The sequence below is a fragment of the Sphaerulina musiva genome (genome assembly GCF_000320565.1).
Source record: "Sphaerulina musiva SO2202 unplaced genomic scaffold SEPMUscaffold_10, whole genome shotgun sequence".
Classification (NCBI taxonomy): Eukaryota; Fungi; Ascomycota; class Dothideomycetes; order Mycosphaerellales; family Mycosphaerellaceae; genus Sphaerulina; species Sphaerulina musiva.
In genome coordinates, this window is record NW_016017392.1 from 1,206,385 (window position 1) to 1,222,832 (window position 16,448).

Sequence of the window (16,448 nt, forward strand, 5' to 3'; positions counted from 1 at the left end):
ATACCGAGTTAAGATAGTTTATAAAGAGTTAGAGTAGGAGATTTTAGATCGAGATATTCTAAATCAGACCCGAGAGGCTAGAGCCTCTAGGTACTCCGAAGTTATACTTATAAACAGAGGGAGAAGACGTATTCCTACTCTTCTCCTAAGCGATTCGAGTAGTATATTCCTATTAGATACTTTAGCCTATATATCTTATCCTTTTATATACGAATCGCTTCTTTATTATACAACGAAGTATCTCTAACTATAGGTTTAAAGAATACGATACGCTTAGGATCGAGTATCTAGGATTCGGTAGCGACTAGTACCCTAACGGAAGTAGATATCGTACCTTAGCTAGAAGCCGAAGAGACAGAGACTGCTAAGGCCTAGTAACTCCTTCGAGTAAGCTAGGCTAGAGAGGAACGTACTAAGTTACTTTAGTAACTTAAACAATCCGATATAACAATCCAATCTCTAACCGGAGTCCTCCTAACTAATAGATACGACCCTATCCTAGGCTATCCCGGCCTATCTCTAGCCTAATTTATTCCTAAACTACGGAACCCCTATATATTTGAAGGAAAGAACAGACGCGACTAGATCGAATAGCGAGACGACTACGAACGAATCTTCCGAAGGGCCTTAGGCTACTATATAGACGCCTAAACTAAGATTGAACTTAGAGAAGAATAGATAGTAACCGAACAAAGATCCTAGTAGAACCGGTTTATAGACTTACTCCGATCCTAACCGGCCTATAACGCCCTATCTTAGTCCGACTTTAAGGAATATATACTTAATACGATAGGTATACCCTAGGAAAGGCGACAAATTGCCTATAACGCGATCAAATCTATCGAATAGAACCTTCGAACCCTAACGGAGCTCTTAATAGACCTAAAGGAATACTAGGACGAGCTTAGAACGGAGGACGAATAAACTAAGATTATAGAGTTCAAAAGCGCCCTAGATAGAAGGATTAAGTATCGGATTAATATTAATCTTACTACCTTTACTACCGTTACGGCCCTAGAGAAAGTAGCAAATATCTACTAGAGGGCTATCTAGGCCGAAAGGGATTATCGCTAGAAGGACAAACGCGACAATAAACGCGGACGGTCCGATACTACTAGCGAAGCCGCTATCTACGCGAAAAGGTCCTAAAGCTACTTCAAAGCGAGCTAACCCCCGTCGATAGGACGACTAAATCGACCTAGAGATACTAGACCTCTATCTAGGTACTACGGATACGGCGAGACGGGCTATAAACGCCTAGAATGCCCTAATAAGGCGGCTTAGGAGAATAAGGGGTCCCTAAAAGCTAGCCCCGCCCCCTAGTACTCTAGGTAGCGGGATAAGTAATATATACCGAGGAGCAACGACGATCGGCAGAGCTGTACGGCCGTTAGGCTACGAAGCTAGAGCTATATAATTTGATTAGGGTTAAAGTAACCCTAGAAGGACCGATAGGGCGGCGAAACATCTACGCTCTAGTAGACTATAGTACCTAGATAAACTTTCTAGACGGGGTAGTAGCTAAAGAAATAGGCTATACTCTAGAACGAAGGGCTTCGGTAAGGTACGAGACCTTGAATAGCTAAGCCCTCGTAGTCTTAGGATATATAAAGGTCCCTTTTGAAGTTTCGGCTAGTAATAGGTCGAAACGGGGCGGAACTATCTATATCGCCGTTAGGAGAATCTACGGGTTCGAGATAATCCTCGGTATACCGTAGCTAGAATAATAGAACCCCTCGGTAAACTTCTTAACTAAGATACTAGCTTAGAAGAAGAAAACTAGACGTAAATAGTCTAAAGTAGCGATAATCGGCCTAGAACGGATACGCGCTAAGCTCGTAGACCCTAGTACGGTCCTTTACGTAATGTCCTTATTACTTATTAACGGGACTAACAAAGACCTAGAAGGGCTCCCCGAGGTATACCGATAGTACGTATCTATATTCTCTAGTTAGGATACCTCTATTCTAGCCGATTACGGGCTATTTAAGCTCGGAATTGAACTAGAGGAAGGCAAGATACCCCTATAGGGCCCTCTTTACAACCTTTCCGAGATAGAGTTAGAGGTTCTCCGAAACTACCTTAAAGAATACTTAGACTAGGGCTGGATTAGGCCCTCTCGCTCCCCTACCGGCGTAGGTATCCTCTTTACAAAGAAGAAGGACGGAGGTCTTAGGCTCTACGTCGATTATCGTAGACTAAACGCTATAACGGTAAAAAACCGATACCCCTTGCTATTAATCTAAGAATCCCTAGACTAGTTATCTAGAGCAAAGATCTTTACTAAGCTCGATATAAGAGACGCGTACTACCGACTTAGAATTAAAGAGAGTAACGAGTAGAAGACTATATTCCGGACTAGATATAGCTACTTCGAGTATACCGTTATACCTTTCGGGCTTACTAATACCCCGGGTACGTTCTAAGGGTATATAAATAATGTATTAAAGGACCTAATCGATATTATCTGCGTAGTATACCTCGACGACATCCTTATCTACTCCTAGAATAAATAGGATTATATCCGAGACGTAGCAACGGTCCTCGAACGGCTATAGAATGCTAAGCTCTACGCTAAGATAACTAAGTGTAACTTCTATAGGGACTAAGTTAGTTTCTTAGGGTACCTAGTTAGCCTAAGAGGGGTCGAGATAGAGCTAGAACGGGTCGCTACGGTCCGGGATTAGCTAGAACTAGAGTCTATAAGAGATATTCGGATCTTTATTAGGTTTGCTAATTACTACCGACGATTTATATAGTACTTCTCCCGAATCGTAGCCCCCCTAAATCGGTTGACGGAAAGAAAGGGCGATACGGCAAAGGGGGGACAGAAGCAACGGAATAAAGAGTCTATAAAGATTAATCTACCTCCTAAGGCTAAGTAATCGTTCCTAGAGTTAAAGCAAGCTTTCTGCTTAGCGCCTATTCTAAAGCATTTCGACCTATTATAGGCTATCTAGGTAGAAACGGACGTATCGGGCTATATAATCTCGGGCGTTATAATATAGTAATACGAGTTCTAGAGCAAGATACAATAGTTCCCGGTAGCCTTCTTCTCTCGTAAGATAGTCGCGGCAGAAAAGAACTATAATACCTATAATAGGGAACTCCTTGCTATCGTAGAATGTTTCAAAGCCTAGAGACATTACTTAGAGGGCGCGTAGCACTAAGTTAAGTTAATAACCGACTACTACAACCTATAATAGTTTATAATAACTAAGACCCTCTCCCGGAGATAGGTAAGATAGGCGGAATAGCTCGCTACTATAGACTTTAGGGTAGTCTATAGGGCAGAGAGCCTTAACGGGGCAGCGGACGGCGTAAGTAGACGTCTAGACTATATAGACCCCGACTATTCCGGCCGCTAGCTAAACTAGGAGGACTCCTCCGTTATATTGAAAATACTATAGTAACAGATTAACCCGGAAGGGCCTACTACCGGCTAAGGTAGCCCGGTACGGGCTATAATAGTAGTAAGAGAGGCAGCTAGCAATACCTCGGGTTACCGCTACGACCTATAAGTAGAGATAAACTAGAGCCTAGTTAAGAGGATCCGAGAAGATACTACTACAGACGAAACGGTAGAAAAGGTCTCGAAGGCTAAAACTCTAGATCCTCTACTAATATAGACTTAAAGATAGACGTACGAGGACGGCCTATAGAGCTAGAACGACCGTATCTTTGTCCTAGAAGGACTATTAAGGCTCGAGATACTCCGAGAATACTACGATAACCCGATAGTAGGTTACTTCGGGTTCTAATAGACGATCGAACTCGTACTAAGGAGATTCTAGTAGCCTAAAGTACGAAGCTATATAAAAGACTACACTTCGAGCTATACGACGTATACTAGAGTAAAACCGAGGAGATATAAACTATACGGCCTATTAGTAGCCGAAGACGCCTTAAGTGCCCTATAGGAAGATTTGACTATAGACTTCGTTACGGACCTCCCTCTATCTACCTTTATAGGCTATACCTACGACTATATCTGTATAGTAATAGACAGATACTCTAAGATAGCCTATTATACCCTATATCGGAAGGATATAACTGCCGAAGACCTAGCCGACCTCTTCCTACGAGACGTATTTCGCTTATATAGCATCTCTATATCGATAGTAACGGATCGAGGGACGCTATTTACCTTAAAATTCTAGAGTATATTCTGCTACTACTTAGGCGTTCGGAGGGGCTTAAGCACCGCGTTCTATCTATAGACGGATAGGCAGACAGAACGGCAGAATTAGACTATAGAACAGTACCTCTACGCCTACTATAACTACGAGTAGGACAATTAGGTAAGGCTGCTTAATATTACGGAGTTTGCCTATAACGACAGCTAATACGCTTCTACCGGCGCAACCCCGTTCTAGATCTATAACGTTAGGGACCTAGTATAGGTAAGATAGCCCGATATAGTCTAGAACGGAAGGAATACCCTAAGGGCAGAGGCCTTAGCCGACAAAATAATTAGCCTCTAGAAGACCCTACGGGAGAGGCTCGTTAAAGCTAAACAGAGTTAAGCTAAGTACTATAACGAGGGGCGTAAGGCAAAGAAGTACGTAATCGGGGACAAGGTATACCTATCTACGAAGAACTTGTCTATAGTAAGGGACTCTAAGAAGCTCGACTATAAGTATATCGGACTATTCGAAGTCATCCGTATAGTTAACGACGTAGTATATACCTTAGAACTGCCCGACGATATAAAAATCTACCCGACCTTCTACGTAAGTATACTAGAAGACTATATCGAGGTAGAATATACTAAGAGGGACTAGAATAGCCCGAAATCGTTTAAGATAGACGACCCCGAAGTCTACGAGGTAGACAAGATCAAGGGACAGAAGGTAGATAGGCAGGGACGATAGGCGTACCTAGTTTTATAGAAAGGGTATAGAGAAGAAGATAACTCCTAGGAGCTAGCGAGCAATATTAGCCCCGTAGCAATAAAGGTATACTAGAACCGTATAAATCGGGAAGTAAAGGATTAGGAAACGCCCGAGACGATATACATTAAGGCGTTAAAGCGGAAATCCCGTAGGAAGGGGGCGCCTTAGAGCAGAAATATATAGGAATAGCTATATAGTATATATAAGGAACATATTAATAAGTTACTAGAGAGAAAGAAGCATTGTTGCGAAGAATTATACAGACAGAGGGGGTATTATCTATAAATACCCAAAATACCCTAGAAACGGCCTAGAATAGCCTAGAATACCCTAGTAAATCTAATTCGCCTAAGAGGACTTATTATTATCTCTACTATTATCCTCTCCCGTAGGAGAATTATCGCCTTTAGAATTATTAGCCTTTAGGCCGGTCCGTTTTATCGCCTAAGAGACTTTTAGTAGCCGTAACTTGCGGAGGTCGTAGCGGAGGGGGGTTTTAGCGGGGTGTTTGCCCTATAATAGGTCAGAATAGCCCGGAATAGGCTAGATAGAGGGGATATATACTAAAACTCGATTTACCCGGTCGATATACTTATATAAACTACGGATAGTAGTATTTGCCCGCTTAAGCTAGGACCGAGGGGCTACCTAGTCGGGCTATACGTAGATAGAGGCGACTTTCTTCTTCTTTAGGGTACCCTCTATACTAAGCGCCTCCCTCTCCTACTTAGCCCGGTAACGGGCGATAATAGGGTTAACCTAGGGTCTAGACTTATCTATCTAGGGACTACTAAGATAGATATAAAGATTGTTAACCCCCTAGAATGTAGGAAATTTGCTAAACTTAGTTAGTAACGCCCTAGAACGGCCCGGAATAGGGCAACGAGGAGATATATACCTCTTAAGGGTCTTATAGAACGCGTCGGCAAGCGTCCTAGCCTTAACCGCGTTAGCCTAGCGCTTAGTAGGCGTAGTATCGTCGAGATCGTTTGTACGACAGAGGCTATCGATAAATCCGATAGTACCTCGGAATACAGCGGGCATCTATAGAACGGTTAGGACTAGTCTAGGCCAAAACGCCCTAGAATAGGCCGGAACGATATCTAGAAGCAGTAGCCGGACCGGGTAGTATACTTCTAGCAAGATACGGGGCTAGCGTTTTAAAGATTGCAGAGGGTATTATTAAGGTCCGTCTAACCGGTCCCTACGAAAGGGTAGGGAAATAGGCAAAGATACCGAAGGGTATCGACGACCTCGGCGTCCGATACCGAGCCGAGGACGCTAATACAATTAACGTATAGATTGCCGTTAGGTAGTAAGGCGGTAGCTATAGCAGGACGAGTTAGATAGGTACACTACTGCCCGAATTAGCTAAGAATGCCCTAGAATAGGCCGGAGAGCCCCGGTTACCCTAGGAGGAGTTATTAAGATAGAGGATAGGAAAAATAGTTTACTTACAAAATTTTAGGAAAAGCGGCAATATTAGTATAAAGAAAGAGGAAATTGTTAGGAAAAGACGCTCTTTTCTACGCTAAAAGAAGGCATTCGCTAGAAAAGGCTCTATTAGATTCTAGTGTAACAGCTAGGCCTAGAGGCATATAGCCCTAGGGGGCGGTTAGGTATTTAAGCCTAAGGTACGTTAGCCTAAGGCAGGACGGGCTACGGAAGCAGTATAATCCGAGTCGTCGGGCGATCGGCTATCGGGCGACCGCCCGCGCGGCGTAGCGCCTACGTATGCTTGGCGTAGGGATATATTATACGACGCCGCTCTCTCCTTTCCGAAGGATAAGAATTAGTTTGTTCCTTTTCCTACGCGGTAGGAAGGACGCTCTATATATTACTATATATACCCTACTCTTATATTTCTAATTCTTCTATCCTTCTAAAGGGTAGTAATCTATAGAGGTCCGATAGCCCTACGACAGTAACGCGACCGCGCCGTAGCTATAGCGTAGGCGGGCCGCGTTATCGGCGAAGTAGACGAGGATGCCTAACCTTCCGAGGAGACGGTATCGGGCTCTATAAATACCTAGGCAGACAGGAACCTAGGGGAGACTCCTTTCGAGGAGGCTCCTACCTAGCCGGAGGCCTACGTAGTCGACCCGTATACTAGGCGTATATAGCTCGAGGAGGCAAATTAGCGTCTCTATACAGAGTTAGAAGTTCAGGCCCTCGAGAGGGAAAACTAACGTCTATAGGAGCAAATTTAGGGCCGAGTACTAACCCTAGCTGTTATAGTTACTATAGACGACGACGATACCGAGCCCGATCTTCTCGACGGACTTAAGGAAGACTTTAGATCGACGGACCTACGTAACGTACGCGGGCGGGCTACGAACCCGTCGCGTACCTACTCTCTATATAGGGGCCCTAAGATTCGAGAACCTAAGCCGTTTAAAGGAGACACCGATAAGGAATGTCGTAACTTTATTAGGCACCTCGAGGTCGTATTCCTTAGCGCCCCCCGAGAATATCGAACCGACTAAGACAAGGTCCTATACAGTATTATATAGCTCGTAGGCGAAGCGTAGGAGACGTAGTACGACGAGCATTCCGACGTAATCCCCGAGGACTATACTTAGGAGGAATTTAAGGGATAGCTCCGCAATACCGTCGGCGATTAGTCGAACCGTTAGATCGGCGTAATAATCGAGTATAAAAGGGTACGTTAAGGCCCGGACTAGAGCGTCCGTTATTTCGTAGCGTAGCTTAGTTATCTAGAAGCCTAGTTTGACTATACGCAAGCGTAGCTAATACGCTACTTCCTCGCAAAGTTAAAGCCGTCGCTACGTAGGGATATCGTTAAGGGATATACTATCCCTAATACGCGAGTAGAGCTCGTAAACCTAGTAAGGCGCCTAGAACAAGCAGACAACGCCCTAGTAGTCTGTACTAAGGACGAGCCCTATTAGCGCGACTATAGCGCGTAGGGTAAACGTAAGCGTACCGAGAGCGACGTACCGCGAAACTACGATCGATAGGATCGTAGTAAGAGTAGGGTCCTACGCGACGGGCGTACCTTATCGACTATAACGCTGTCGACGGTATACGGGTATAAGAACCTAGAGTGTTACTCCTATAAGAAGAAGGGATATATCGCGACCGACTCCGTATACCCTAACTACGTAAGCCGCAACAAGGCGAATACGGTTCGTAGGGTTACCGTACCTAAAGAGTAAGCGTCGAAAAAAGAGAAGGTATTAGAGGAGAGTCGCAATCTCTAGATACTAATCTTAACGGCGATATACCTTTGCCTATCTAGGTATACTATACTCGTATCCTCGAAGGATAAGTCGAGACGTATAAGGGGCGTACCCCTACTACTATACTACTCGACGATACCGCTAACATTAACGTAGTATTGCGTAGCTTTGTACTAAAGTATAACCTCGCAGTCCGTAGGAACGTACTCCTACCGCCGGCGAGCTCGTTTATAGGCTAGTTAGGCTACTACTATAGAGCGCACTATATCCGTATAACCCTCGTAGACTCCGTAGGTAACGAGCGTACGATAGGCGGCTTGTTTTATACCTACGATACGCCGGAACCTAATCTTATCCTAGGGCGGCCGTAGCGCCGTACCTAGCAAGTAGTAGTAGACAGTACTACCGACGAATAGCGCTAGTACGCTACGGTAGCGAGTACTTGTACGTTAAGGTCCGAGAGGTACCGGATTTCTTTAAGGACCTAAAGAACTCGTCCTACATATACGTAGTAATAGTATATAGGACAGACGTAGGGTTAGAGCTTACGGAGTTGCCGATAGAATATCGGGACCCCGGACTACTACGACGTCTTGTTTCCTATAGACGAACAGCGCAGCAAACTAGTAGACGGCGTAGAGTATACGATCGACCTGCGGCTAGGTACCGTTCTACCGTTTCGACCGTTGTACTACTAGTCCGGCGCTAAACTTAAGCATCTATACAAATATATTACTAACGTACTAGAACACGACTAGATTGAGACTAGTATAAGTAAAGCAGGCGCGCCGGTACTATTCGTACTAAAGAAGGATAGTTTACTACGACTATACGTAGACTATCGCGGCCTAAACGAAATTACGGTAAAAAACCGGTACCCCCTGCCCCTTATAGGCGAAACGCTAGATAGGCTTATAGGAGCCGAATAGTTTACGTGCCTAGACTTAGCCGATGCCTACTACCGTATTAAGATTAAGGAAAGCGACCGCTAGAAGACTACGTTCCGTACGCGCTACGGTTACTTCTAGTATAAGGTTATACCTTTCGGTCTAACTAACGCCCCGGCGACGTTCTAGGTATATATTAACCGAGCTCTAGTAGGACTAGTTAATATTACCTGCGTAGTATACCTCGACGATATCCTTATCTATAGCAAGATACGCGAGTAGTATATAAAGGACGTACGCGAAGTGCTTAAGAGGCTCCGCAAATTCGTACTCTACGTATAGCGCGCAAAGTACAAATTCTTTATAAAGGAGGTCGATTACCTCGGGTTCGTCGTAACCCCCGGCGGCGTAAAGATAGACCCTTGTAGGGTAGACGCAATCGGAGCGTAGCTAATACCGACTACCTTAACGGAGGTGTAGTCCTTTCTAGGATTTACGAATTTTTATCGTAGATTTATCTTCGAGTACTCGAGGATCGTAGTACCCTTAATAGTACTATTAAAGGGAGCCGTAAAAGGCAGGAAGCTAGGACCGATCTAGTAGGGCGCAGCTAAGGAGTATACGTTTTAAGAGATTAAGCGGCGTTTCTAGTAAGTACCCCTATTAAGGCATTTTGACCCGGCGTTACGGCTGCGTATCGAAAGCGACGTCTCGGCGTTTGCTATCGCAGGTATCCTAAGCTAACTCTTTGGCTCTAAATAGTACCCTATCGCTTTCTACTCCTATAAGATAATCCCTATAGAATGTAATTACGAGATATACGACTCGGAATTATTAGTAGTAGTCGAATTATTCAAAGCTTAGCGGCTATACTGCGAAGGCGCCTAGTATACGGTTAAGGTACTCGTCGACTACGCTAATTTAAGAGGCTTTATAGGCGTAAAGAAACTTACGGGTCGATAGGCCTATTAGGCGACATTCCTAGCGGCTTTCGATTTTACTATTACCTACTAGGTAGGCAAGCGAAACCTAGCCGACGGTCCGTCGCGACGTAGCGATTACGTATATAAGTCGCGTAAGGTAACTAACCTCCTCTCTACCCTACAAACTAAGCTATAGCTATAGGACGGACGTATATTAGAAGTAGATAGCCCGAAGGTATTACGTATCCGTATTACCGGCGATCGTTTATACCGTAGCGTTAAGAGAGGTACTAACGCTAACCTATAGTAGTACTATACGTCGCCTATCCGTATTACCTAAGTTATGTCTAAGGACGAATAGCCGTACGCAAACGTCTCCGACTTAATTCTAATATATACCCGCGTACTCGTCTAGGCAGAGCCTAACGTACGCGTAGTATACGAGCAGGCGATAAGTAACTAGGGCGTATTCGAGGAATACGTCGCCCGAGAAGGCAACCTATAGGTCGGCGACGCGCTGTATATGCCTAAGGACTACGTACTTAGGGCGTAGCTAATACGTATATACTACGACGACCCGTTAGTAGAGCACTTCGGAAAGGATAAGACAACGGCCTTAATCCGGAGAAAGTACTCGTAGCCGGGAATAGCTACCGAGGTAGCAGAATACGTCGCTACCTATAACGCCTATCAAAAGTCGAAAGCGCGACGCTACCGTCTATACGGCGAACTAGCTACGCTACTAATACTAGAAAGGCCGTTCTAAGAATTAACCTAGGACTTTATTACGGACCTGCCGCTAAGTAAGCGCGGCGACCGCGTCTACGATACGATCCTCGTAATTGTCGATAGGTATACTAAAATAGTAACCTTCGTACTAACTACAAAGAAATGCACTAGCGTAGACCTAGTAGATATCCTAGTAAACGAAATCGTATAACGGTTCGGTATGCCTATAGGTATCGTAAGCGTTAGAGGCTTAGTATTTACGAGCTAGTTCTAGTTAGACTTCTACTATAAGGCGTAGGTAAAACGTAGGCTTAGTACAGCGTTCTATACGCAAACCGACGGTCAAACCGAATAGATAAACTAGGTAATCGAGACGTACCTACGTATCTACTGCTTAGAGTAGTAGGACGATTAGGCTAGTATGCTTATATAAGCGGAATTCGCGTATAATAACAGCGATTACGCCGTCCTAAAGATGTTACTATTCAAGGTACTATATAGTTTTAACCTAGAGCTAGCGACAAGTACGTATAACGCTCGGGGCGAGCTCGCGGAGAGGGAGGTACCGGCTATAGTAGACGCTACGGAGAGACTGAAACGGAACTACGAAACCCTAAGTAAGCGCTAGCAACGCGCTAGTAAAGCGTAGGCGAAGTACTTCAATACGAAGTATACTACAATAGGGTTTAAGGTAGGGGATATAGTACTGCTATCTACTAAGAACCTAAGATTAAAGGTACCTACGAAAAAGTTTGTAGATAAGTTCGTAGGGCTATTTAAGGTAATCGACATTATAGGGAAGTAGGCGTACCGTCTAGCCCTACTAGTAGGATCGTAGATCTATAACGTCTTCTACGTCTTATATCTCGAGCCCTATAAGGGCTACGTAGGTAACGTATAGGAGGGAACCCTCCTACTCGCCGATAAAGAAGGACTCTATAAGGTAGAAAAGATCTTGGATACGCGCCTAAGGAAGGGTATCCGATAGTACTTAGTACGCTAGCGTAGCTAGCCCGAGGAATTTAATTAATAGGAACCTAAAGAGTATATTAGTAAGTACGCCGCCCTCGATAAGTTCGAAGTATAGCGGAAACGCAGCAGTATAGTACGAGCGAGACGTAGGTAGAGAGATTAAGAATCAATTTGCTTTTAACCGGCTAAGCCGGGAATACTATATATAAAAACAAAAATACCAAAACCTACGTATAGCGTACTAGAAACGTAGGCTAACCGAACGCGATAAGAGGGCTAGGCACCCGTAGTACTACCGGTACTAGTAGTACTAGAAGAGAGAGTAGTAGGAGTAGGGCTAATAGGAGGAACGGTAGGACCGGTACTGTTACCGGTACCGTTACCGGTACCGTTACCGGCGTCGTCGTCGTCGTCGTCGTTGTTACTATCGCTAGGTAGGCTTATCTCCTCCTCGCCGTCCGATAGGTACGGCTCCTAGCTACTATAATCGGGATACGCGGTCGCTACCGCGCTATCTAAGGCAGTACCGGCAGCGCCGGCTAAGCGAGCTATCTACGACAGACGTTAGCGACGCCTGCGAGTAGGGTACGAAGCGATAGAACTTACCTCGTACTATAGCTCAAAAATGCCCTAAAGGGTAGAGGTAGCTTTCGCTATCTCTAGGTAGTCGGCTACGGCTAGGGCGCTCGACGCCGGCGCGCTAGCTATACTACTACTACTACCCTTCTTCGGCGTCTCGTAGACGCCGACGGCCTTGCTCTTATTAGAGGTAAGTACCTTCTTACTCTCTAGAATCTTATCCCCTAGCCGCTATAAGCGCCGTATTACCTATACCGAGCGTATACCGGCTATATAAGAACGAAGCGCTACGCGTAAGACGCGTAGGTAGCGCGCCTGCCGAAGTAGGTCTAGGTCTATTACGCGTTTGTACGTATAGCGCCCTTTCGCGTACCTCTAGTACTTCTTCTTACGGCCGGAAGCTATTACGCTATTGTAGGCGCGCTCGGCGACGCCGTTCGCGTCTACTACTATTAGATTAGGTTAGCGAAGAAACGTAGGTAAGGCGTACGCAACGCGTAGGTCTCGATATACCCTTGAATATATGCTCTATATAGCGGAGGCAAATATTGTACACTCTAGCTACGGCGCGACTACAACGCGGATCGCGCTCTAGGACGGGCTTTTTAGGCGCCTTTACGGCTATCGCGCGCTTCGGAGGTATATCTTGTATATATAGGTTACAAGGATAGTACGAAGAGCTTAGAGTTTTTCCTAAAAAAAATAGTTTAGAGAAGAACTAAGGAACGAAGAAAAGACATAGCGTAGAGGACGAAATATACTTACTCGTTGCTACTACCTATTGCTAGGCGGGCTTTCTTCTATCGTATTCTACGTTCTATTGACTTCCTTACATTCTACTATATAGAATACCCTAGGGTAACTACTAGGATTCCTAGTATAACGACTAGCCTCTATATAGAAAGCGAGTATCTCCGTATACGCTCTGTATATACTCTATATACGATATGTAGAATATGTCGCTAGGGACAGCTCTATTAGGGAGAGGAGATAATTGTAACAGCTAGGCCTAGAGGTATATAGCCCTAGGGGGCGGTTAGGTATTTAAGCCTAAGGTACGTTAGCCTAAGGCAGGACAGGCTATAGAAGCAGTACAATCCGAGTCGTCAGGCGATCGGCTATCGGGCGACTGCCCGCGTAGCGCAGTACCTATATATACTTAGCGTAGGGGTATATTATACGACGCCGCTCTCTCCTTTCCGAAGGACAAGAATTAGTTTGTTCCTTTTCCTATACGGTAGGAAGGACGCTCTATATATTACTATATACACCCTACTCTTATATCTAGGGCGGACGAATACGATCTATTACTTTCTATAGGTTTATTCACTTAATGCCTTATTGTTCTAGGAATAAAGAGAAAAAACAGGGGCCTATATAGTCGAGGACAACTGCAAAAAGGGGGGGGGGCAATATTAGGATCTAGGCTAGACAGCGATACAGATATCGTAGGATAGACCCGGAATAGCCCGGGAGTACCTAAGATAGGCTAGAACGGGCTACTACGATTTAAGAGGGTTTAGGCTAGACCTTTACCGCTAATACTAAGTTAAGATAGTTTACAAAGAGTTAGAGTAGGAGATCTTAGATCGAGATATTCTAAATCAGACCCGAGAGGCTAGAGCCTCCGGGTACTCCGAAGTTATACTTATAAACAGAGGGAGAAGACGCATTCCTACTCTTCTTCTAAGCGATTCGAGTAGTACATTTCTATTAGATACTTCAGCCTATACATCTTATCCTTTTATATCCTCTCTTCTCCGCCTATACGTCGGTATACGTAAACCAAGCTTAATATTCTCTTCCTCCTCCTTAATCTATTTCTTAACTATATTTAGAGCTTATAGTACGTCCTCCTCGTATCTATTAGCTATATACTATTGCCTAAGTAACTATTTGGGATCTTTGGCTTTCAACCTAGTAAAAAACCCCTTTCTAGTTAGTGTATAATATACAGATCGATATAACGAGATTCGTAAGTGCTTAGAGAGTATAACAGGTATTAGAGAGACTGAGATTAGTGTTAATACTAATACTATAGAGAGAAAAGGAGTTGATACAGCACTGAAATAAACATGTTGAACTAATCTGGACTAGCGTGATTGTTAGCCGATCTTGCGACCCCCTGTGCACCCTGCTCTATTGTACCTATGTACCTTATGTATGTACCGTCGAGAGAAGACAAGGGGGAAGGTAAGGGGGAAAGCAAGTCGTAGTAGGGATGTCTGATGATCTGAAAGCTATGTACCTGTCCGGTAGAATATATATTGGTATAGTAGGTCCCTACCCTAGTGGAACCTTCCCTCGGTGCTACCGTACAAGGGAGGCACCGAGTACAGTTCTACCGTACCTAGGTATTACTACGTTTACTCCTTCCTCTGCTCTCTGCTAGGGGGGCCGGAAGTCGGTCGCCTACGACCGAAATCCTCCCTTTACGCCTACGTTTGCAATCCATTATATACAGCGAAAGGTGTATATTAACGAGTGTACGCGGTAGGTAGTCTATTTGGTAGTTCGCTTCCCCGGTGCAATCGGAATTCTATCGTACCGTGCGTCGTCGTACGTTATCGCCAAGTTGCCCTTGTTATTGGATCTCCTATCCTTCCGTCTGCTTAGGCGTCCCTATAGCTAACTAGTATGGTCCTAACTGCGAACTTAGTATAATCGGTGCTAACTTGCGCGACGGTTCTTTATAAGCCTTTTCTTAGTGAATTCCGAGTGTATTTTGTCGCGTTTCTATAGTAGGGTTTCTAGTATACTCGTAGAATCCGTATATAATAAGGGGAAAAGGTACATACGTACGACAAAGGAAAAGGTAGTATAGGTCCCGTAGTTGTATATGTTTTGGTAAGACTATTAGGTATAATCGTCTCGGTCGCGGCTTGTATCGGTCGTACCGTACCTCGGTTGCACCGTGTATTAGTCGCTCGGTTAGTCGATCGGTCGCACCGTACGACGGTCGCGTCGCGCGTCGCGTCGCGCCCCCTCCCGGCCGGCAGTTTTCAAAGATCTAGCACTCGGTACCCTAGATTCTCCGTAAGGCGGGCCTCTAGCTCTATCCGTATAGTCTCGAATCGGGCTATATCGGCGAAGGTCGTATAAGTCTGAAGTTAGGCCAGCTGTGCTTAGACGTACCCGTCCGCGTTTGCTGCTCGTCGTATGTCTAGCGTAGTATTTAATATTTCCCTAACAGTGTTCAGGCGTTCTAGTAGCTTCGTCCGCGTAGCGGCTATCGGCGTGCCCGGAGGTATCGTTAGGCCTCGTTATAGGTTGGGTTGGGTATAGGTTGGGTACAACCCAACGTTAATACCTAACCCCGCAAATAAGGTAGGTACCTAGCTTATAAGCTGGGTACAACCCAACGGAAAAAACCCAATAGGTATACCCAATAGGTATTGCGATAGGTATTACGTAAAACCTCTTCTAGATATAGAATAAACATAGTAAGCGCTTCTGGAACAGTAATAAGCCTCGTATATACCGTACTGCCTGAACTCGCTAACAATAGCTGCCGACCATGCCTGCCGACTACGAGAATTGGGAAAAAGCAAATTAATTCAGGAGTTTACGGTAAGTACTTCGACATCTCCTTCTATAGCTAATAATACCTGCCGACTATACCTGCCGACTACGAAAATTAGAAAAACCAAATTACTTCAGATCTCAGGCTTATAGTAAATACTTCAACATCTCCTTCTCTAGCCTAGCTAGAACGCGTATCTAGTGTTTAAACCGACTTTCGGTTACTATATACTACTGCCTTACTCTCTAGGCCTTACGCATCTCTATTCTTCGCTAGGCCGCTTAGAAAGCCGGCTCCGTCCTTATTAATAATAGGGTCCTTAAACAAGTAGCTCTAAGGATAAAGCGAGCTGAAATTTCTGTCTCCAGTCTGTCTCGTTCGGTAATAGGCTCTTCTACAAGTATACTTAGTATCTTGTCGATACTTCCCCTAGCTACGAATTCTTACGTACCCCGATTATTCGCTTGATCTATAGCTACCGTATACGCTGCCCTTGCTATATCCTCTAATTCTGTTATCTCCTCGTCAAACTCCTACTACGACTCCTCTTCTTTATCCTCTCTCTCTATATCTGGTCGACTCTCCTAGAGAGAATTAGGACCCGTCTCCTCCAAATCTGGATAATCGAAAGGATTGTAGTCTTAGCTAAGCGAGATATCTTGATCCTAGGTACCTATATCCTCGTCGCTATACTGAAAATCTGCTTGACTAAGCGGTATACCTAGTTGCCTAAAAGG